Raw genomic sequence first — 8405 nt, 5'->3', positions numbered from 1 at the left:
GCTGGCGTTTCAAAACGGGCTGCAAAATTTGTGGTAAAACTTGTTGAGGTCGTTTTGCTATCATTTGCTTCGACCTCCTCCTCCCCTTGGGCAGGCGGTGGCGGTACGAACACATTATGCGGTTGCGTTAACGTATTATCAATCGGTCGCTAGCAATGGATGGTAGTGGAATGGTTACTTTAGATGGAATAGAAGAAGCTGAGGTTAGAGAAGTGGTGGTAGAAGAGAAACTTGGCAGTGCATTGGGGGAGTTCGAGGTGGGAGAAGATGTTGAGGGTGGTGAAATGTCATCGTCAACGGACATTTCCTCATCGTTGGGATCGTAGACGAAGGGGACACCGGGACCGAGGTCGGCATAGTCGAATTCAGCTAACCATGGGGGAATGGTTGTCAAACGGATTCACATCCAGGGGTGAGGGTGTTGTGGTCGTGGTGGTTGTTGTGGTAGTTCTTCTTGTTGTAGTTGTGGTCGGTGCCTTGGAGAAGGGCTGAGGATTATAACTACCACTGAAGAAGGGATTTGAGGGCTTGCTAGTGGCCTCTTCGCTGCTGCTGATTTTGTCTGTATTGAAAAGAGGTCGATTAAAGGAGCTATTTACTGTGGTTTTGGCTTAGCAGTGGTGGTGGTGCTGGTAGTGGTAGTACGGGGTGCAGTGGTCGTGCGTCCATTGAATGAAGTGCTGGTGGGTGATTTAAATGTGACTCGAAAAGGAGGTGAAATGATTGAATGAACTTGAGGGCGAGATGTGCTCGATGTTGTGGGTTTGGCCCGAACCCAGTGCGGTTGAGAGCTTGAACGTGTAGTTGTAGTCCTTGGCGTGGTTGTGGTTCTGACAGTTGTTGGCCTGGGAGTTGTTGTCGTTCTTCGGGTTGTTGTGGTAGTGGTTCTTCGTGTCGTGCTAGTGGTTGTTGGTCTGGGAGTTGTAGTCCGGGGTGTCACGCTGGTGGTAGTGTAGGCAGATGCCACATCGGTGGTGGTGTTAAATTCAAAACATTCAGATCTGTATAGGGTTCTAGGGGAGGTAAAATGTCTCGGGCAATGGTGTCATTGTACTGGCTAAGGTCTTCAGGTGGAACATAGGCTACAGCCACATCTAAGTCTGGATCGTCAATGTCGGCCAACCATTCGGGCAAAGTGTAGGAGTCACCCCTCCAATCTTAGGAATTCCGAGGTATCGGGTTCAGGTGTTGTTGGTAGTGGTGGTGGTGGTAGTAGTTGTTGTTGGTCGCCTGGTAGTGGTCGTTGTGGTTCTGGGTGTAGTTCTCCTGGTGGTGGTAGTTGGACGACGAGTCGTTGTTGTCGTTGGGCGCCGGGTAGTTGTGGTAGTAGTAGTTGTTGTTGTTCTAGGAGTTGTTGTACTGCTCGAATAATATGCACTACCTGGTACTTCCAAAAGGCTGACTAGTTTTGGAGACAAAACTGGTTTGACTAGTACTTAGCTGGGAACTGAATTTCCGCTTGTCAACATCATTTATGACAGCTGGATCTTCCTTTGATGGCGGCAACAAATCCAGGCAATAACACTCAATCCATTGCCCTCGCTTGGAGTATACTCCACCGGACCACCAATATCCGGATCATTCAGGTCAATTATATACTGCGGTAATCCCTGGAAGAGTCCATTACTATCGGGCGCCGTTTGCGCAACCTGCTCCTGATGGCATTTGCCACTTCAACCTGGTCTGAGGGACTGGTAAATGTGGTTGTTTCCGAGCTGTCATCGTTCGGAACAGCGACGGCAATGGGATCTAGGGTGGGAAGGGGATTATGATATTTAGAGGCAATACGTTCGATAATAGATATATCTCTGGGTACATTGGGATAGTTGAAGTTACCACTACTCAGAGGAGGACTATATTTTTGGGTGCTGAAAGCTGAGATAAACTAGAGATAGAAGTAGTAGTAGGAGTTGTGGTAGTGGGTGAAGAGCTAGAAGATGAGCTAGATGATGCTGATGAATTTTGGGGTAATGAAGAATTCGATGATGGTGGTGGTGATGAGGATGGTGATGATGATGTGAATGAGGATTTTCCAATTGCGTCTTGTGTTGGTGAACACCATGATTTGAATGCGGTTTGTTGTTGTTGTTGTTAGTGCGATTATTAGTGTTGTGTTCTCATTCGAGTGAGGTGACGCAACGTGCATATGTGTGTTCGTGTCTTTTGGCTCATGCCGTTCAATCCGCAACAGATCACCGGGATCACCAACAACAATAGAGGCATTTTGATGCGCCGCATTCGACTCAAACGGCGTTATGGCATTACTACTGTCATCGTCGTCGTCTCTGTCGTCGCTGTCGACATTTTCTTTCACACTTGTATAGTTGGTTTCTGTAAATCATTGCTAAACTCACCAATGAATGGTGGCAGTAAATCATCAGAGGGTTTCTTTAGCTCTGTGATTCCCGATGCATAATTTGGAATTTCGAATTGCAGACTTGAGCGCTAATCACCTTGCGACCATCGGGCGTTCGAATGGGTTTTAATGATTCAATCGGATTGCCATAGCTATCGAAGGCGTTTTTTCATCGACCTCGATGAGAGGTGGTTGCAAATCAGCTGGGAATGGCCGTACAAGTGTGTCTGAAAATGAATTTGGTTTTTTTGTTTTGGTTGGAGGGAGGGTGGAACATTTGAATATTATTGGTTTGAGAGAAAGAGCATTTTTTGTGAAAACAGAAGTGACAAACCCACACAAAGACAAAGAGTAAGTTGTCAGTATGGTAGTAGGTAGGTAGCAGGAAATGTTAAAGACAACATTTAAACAATGATAGCGAAAGGTTAGATAAACACAGAAACACAAAGAAAGTAATCATTTTAACGTTATGATCGAAGTTTTTTTTGTAAAGTTTGAGAAATTAAAGAAAAAATGGTATAACATTAAAAGGGGAACAACACAAAATAAATGGGTAATGAGAGAAAAATTAAAGTTAAATTAATTAAGGCACATTCAATGTTAATAGAAAACAATTAAACAAAAGACATTTTAACCATTAGCATTAATAGGCTTTTAATGCGTATCATACACCTTAAGCTGTTAATAACTTGGTTTCGCCATGTTTCGTATGAACATTGCATTACAACGATATGGCAACACAGAGATTTTACAAGTTGTAGTATGTTCCCACGGGATAGATTTGTGATACATCAATTATAATGAGGTCGTAATTTACTTGTTTTGCACGGGTGCCCTCTATTAATGTTTTAGATATTATTGCCGGTATTTTATTTTAAATAAATTCATCCAACCATGTCTTTGTTGTGTTATAAAGTATCCATGAAATACTTAAGGCAAACATTTATTCCTAACAATCATCATATCTTTTTTTAGGGAATGATTACCGATGACTGACACTTATTAATACTTTGGGTAGTTTACTTTACGTATAATTAAAAACTTTAAATTATGCATTTACCTTAAGGGTGATCACCCCTAGTAATAACATTAAAATGGAGACGCACACAAATAAATGGGTAATGAACGAAATTATTTAAAGCCATTAACTTAAGAAACATTGAATGTTAATAGAAACAATACAACAATAGACATTTTAAGCAATTTTTAGCATTTCATAGGCTTTTAAATGCGTATCATACACCTTAAGCTGTTAATAACTTGGTTTCGCCATGTTTCGTATGAACATTGCATTACAACGATATGGCAACACAGAGATGTTACAAGTTGTAGTATGTTCCCACAAGATAGATTTTGTGATACATCAATTATTAATGAGACCATAATTTAAATTGCAGCGATATCCTCTATAAATGTTTTTTCTTGGCTTAACTACATTATTTGCCGGTATTTCATTTTAAATAAATTCATCCAACCATGTCATTGTTTTATTACAAAGTATCACATGAAAAACTTAAGGCAAACATTTATTCATAACATTCATCATTCCATTTATTGGAAATGATTACCAATGACTGACATTTATTAATACTTTGGGCAGTTTACTTTACTTACATTTAAAAAAAAATACACAGGGTTTTAATTATGCCTTTACACCCTAAAGGGTGATCACACCTAGTATTTTGGCACGTATTTGTTTATTAACGCTGGCATTTCCTACTGAAGTGTCTGTTTGATTGTTATCTTTTTGTTGTATCAAAACTGAAATGTACATTGAACTTGACTTCCTTGTGTACCTTGTCTTTTGCCGGCGTTTCTGCTTCTTCAGGCTGAAAAAATGCCACTCATTATGAAAAGAAAAAAAAAAAAGAAGGCAACATGCTGCTGTAGAGGAAGCATATCAATTTTGATGGATACACGTTAATGTCTACGGTTTTGACATCTTCCGTAGTATAAATTAGCATAAAAGCTATGACAGGCTTGGCTAACTGAATGAATGGATGAATGAACATTTTTAAAAATAAAAACGAAAAAGGTTGATCATTACTTTTAATCAAATACATCAAAGAAATGGCGAGGCACAAATGTTACATGACAAAGCCGAGAGATCTATTCAGTCAAGCAAGTCAAAGGAGACACAATAAATAAAAATATTTCAGAAGAAATATAACAATCACAATTTGTTACTTATATGACAGTAAAAATGTTTAGCGGGTTTCTTTATGAGGTTTGTAACAAAAATATGATTGCCTAACCTAAATTAAATACACAAACAAATGTTGGAAACGTGTCGGGAAATGGAAACTTTAAAGGTGAGAATACATAAAACCCTGTTTTGAGTGGTTTAAGTCATCGGCTGACCTCTATAAGAAAACAGCAACATCATCAGAAATGGTTCGAAAAGTAAAGAAGCGAATTGATCGAAACCCGCATCGCAGTGGCCGAAAAATGGCTCGGGAGCTGACATATCGCAATATTCCATTCGGCAAATATTGAAAAATGAATGGAGCTCGGGGTAAAGCCATTGAAATACAAAAAAGTGCAAGAACTTACACCGCAACCGAAAGAAAATAGACTCAAAAGAGCTAAAGAGTTACTTCGCTTGGCCGAAAGTGGCCACCAAAGTCTCCGGGTACCAATCCGATGGACTATTGTATTTGGAGTATTTTGGAAAGCTTGGCACTAAAAAATACCAAAGTGTCAATCACTTCAAGCAATGGGAAATGGGCCAAAATACCGCAGAGCAACATTCGAGCAGCATGTGACGGTTTCATTGGCCGTTTGAAGGCCATAATATGTGCCAAAGGCGACCAATTCGAAAAAATCTAAACTTATTTGTATTTAAGAACATCAGACACTTGCTGTGTTGCCAGACGTTGCCACTACGTCTTTATGATTTTTCATTCAAAATTTTAAAATTGGTTTAACAGTTCATTGTCCCAGCAGCTGTGTCGATGCGACTGCCTTTATTGTTTACCATGACATTTCAGCTGTGAAATGCATAGGCGTTTTTCGATCACAGCGAGCCCTATTTTCAACGAAAAATTAAATTTAATCAGAGGTACTGTTTTCTTGGTTGTGTGAAAATATATAAAATTTGATTTGCGGCAAGAATTCAGCTATAAAATATTATAATTTTAACAAAATACAATATAATCATAATGTAATCAAGAGTGATGGCAACAATTATGAATCATATGTTAAATGACAATGTTGCCATACACATGGAAATACACACGGACAATAAAAGTGACAGCACATATGTAAAACCCATTCCGTCTGATTATACCTAAGAACACATCGTCTAATAATCATTACGACTGAAAATTAATATTCAATATTTTTTTGGAGTGTAACTTTTTAAGGAAAAATTTTCTTCGATATTGCTTTCTAATAATGTAATGTGTTATTGCTTAAAATTGTGTCTATTAGTGTTTTCCAATAAACAATTGTATATGGTTTTGTTGTTTTGTTCCTGCAAACTATTGTATGTTAATCTATTTTTTTTTCATTTAACACGAAATTTCCATTTTCAGTAGCAAAATTTATAAATTAGAGGTCGTTGAAATGGCAAAACACTAAGCAAACAACAACAACAACACCAACAATGCCACATTCAAAATCTCTACACATTAATTATATATTGTTGGTTTGTGATGATTGAATTGCTTTTTTTTTTGGCAGTTTGGGTTTTTCTACTCGTGGATACAGTATTGAAATTAGCCGAAAAAAAACACAAAACTTGCATTGACCAGGCGTTAATATGCATGTGTGTATATCTGTATATACGTTTTTCGATGAGAATTCACTGCCAATGGTCATAACAAAATAAACTTGTTATTGATTCATAATTATTGAATTTCAGAGACAAGAGCTATTATGATAATGGCAATCATTTAGATAATTGCAAGCGTGTTTGTCTACACATTTATAAATAGCTACCTATATAATTATATGCATATATATATTTCTTTTATGCCATATGTGAGAGGGCAGAGTATCATGGTTAACACAGCAATTCCATTAAATGTGTCTAATTTTTAATCTATTACGACAATATTGCGGTTACTTCGCTCCAGTAATATCCAGAACACTCTCGACACACTCTCTCTCTCTCTCTCTTTTACCGGTTATGTCCAAAAAAAGTGACACACATACTATGTTCACAAGCCAACTTTATGTGGCTTGACCCCTTTATTGGTTTCCTGTAAAATATTGTCACGTGTGAACCCTCTTCTCTTCCCTTTTCTCACCTCATTTATAATGGTAACCATTGTTGGAAATCTATTTGTTTTCTTTTGTTTATAAACAAACATTGACATGTTGACACATTTTCCATTTTTATATTCCGATTTTTTTTTTCGTATTAAATTATCATAATTTATTTTGCAATTAGCCAAGAACAAGGAATGTTTAATGAGCTCAACAGTACTAACTCCATAAAAAATACGAGTTTAGCTGTGCTTGGAATTTAAATGAATTCCCATAGATGTCAAAAACGCAATAGCTCTTGATAAATCAAACCCAAAAAAATTTTATTAAAAGTGTTTCGTTTTTTGTTTATTTTCGAATAAAGCTTGCATTTGCATTTCATAAATCATTGGCAGTAATTGCCTAATTACTACCGATGCAGAGGAATTTAAAAATGATGGTCATATGATCCAAATACGTGATCTGAAAATATTCCTTTATTCAAACAAATGAGTCATTCTCTCTCTCTGCAGCTGGCGCTAAGTATTAAAGACAAGTTATGCATTTTTTGACAAAAATATGGATAAATATGATAATAAATTTGTTTATTTAATTGTACCGGTCAGTAATTGTTGTCCCAAGTAGGATTTTAAGTTATTAAGTGTTGATATTTATTACAAAAAAAGCCGACGACAAATGTACTTTCAAAAACAACAAACTTCAAATGTTTTCGCGATACATTTTTCGTCAATGTACAAAAACCCGAGTCATTTGTTTTCCAAGAAAAATTTTTAATTACAACTTACAAATGTGCTTAATATTAAAAACGTGTCACTTAAATTGTCATTGATTATATGATATATTTTCATAAAATGTGTCACTTAAGGCAGAAACAGAATGGACGCTTCAACGCGTTGTTATGTTCAGCTGTTCAGAATAAACACAAAATATTACCAAATAATCAGGGTAGAAGAATACAGGTAGACCCATCAACGCTTGGGAACATTGATATGTCAAAGCTTGGGAACATTGATATGTCAATTTTTTTTCAAAAATAAGTAGATTTTTATAAGTTTTCTCATACGACGCCAATCGGAGGCTGTTACAATATGTATTTTTCAACCATTTTAACGAATTTAAATACTTTTTCATTCAAGATTTTCCATTTCAAAATTGGTTTGACAGCTCATTTTGCCATCAGCTGTGTCGATACGGCTTGGTACAATAAAAAGGTAAGGTAGAGCTACCAGCTGATTATAATTTTTTTTAAGTGTGCCCGACTTCTGTCAATTTGAGTATGTTTTTGTTTTAAAAAATAAAAACGCAATATTTTCAAAACCAAATTGCGAGAAGCGCATTAAAGCTATTCGCCAGTTTGCATTGGAATTGAAAGATAGAACTGTTTAGATCATATTTTTGATATACATTTTTGAAATCCAGGCATTTCATTAATTTTTTCTGCTGTTTAACTGATTTTAAAAATGAGGAAAAATATTGAATAAATAAAAACAACTTGTTGTATACAAATTTGAAAGGAAGCGAGCCTCAGTTGTATTTCTGTGGTTATACGAAGCTGTTCTACCTCCTTATTTTTTATGGCAAATAATGCAAAAGTTAACCAGTGTCGACATATATCATGGCTGAAAACACTGTTAGATATATCTATTGTCCTGTTGAAACAGCTAGCTAAGGGTTTTCATGGTAGAAGAATACAGGTAGATACACGTTTGGGAACATATATATGTCCAATTTTATAAAATATATTTCAAAATAAGTCAATTTTTACATGTTTCTTATGCGAAGCCAATTAGAGGTTCTTGTGATATGCTTTTTTCAATAATTTTTACAAATTTCAATA

General features: G+C 36.6%; 1 pseudogene; it reads right to left on the bottom strand.

Moving 5' to 3' along the window:
- Nucleotides 1-7: 7 nt before the first annotated feature.
- LOC131802834 (mucin-2-like) lies at nucleotides 8-2522 on the bottom strand (annotated as a pseudogene).
- Between the last annotated feature and the right edge of the window lie 5883 nt (nucleotides 2523-8405).

Source organism: Musca domestica, unplaced genomic scaffold (genome assembly GCF_030504385.1).
Source record: "Musca domestica strain aabys unplaced genomic scaffold, Musca_domestica.polishedcontigs.V.1.1 25, whole genome shotgun sequence".
Classification (NCBI taxonomy): domain Eukaryota; kingdom Metazoa; phylum Arthropoda; class Insecta; order Diptera; family Muscidae; genus Musca; species Musca domestica.
This window is presented reverse-complemented; position numbering and strand designations above follow the sequence as displayed.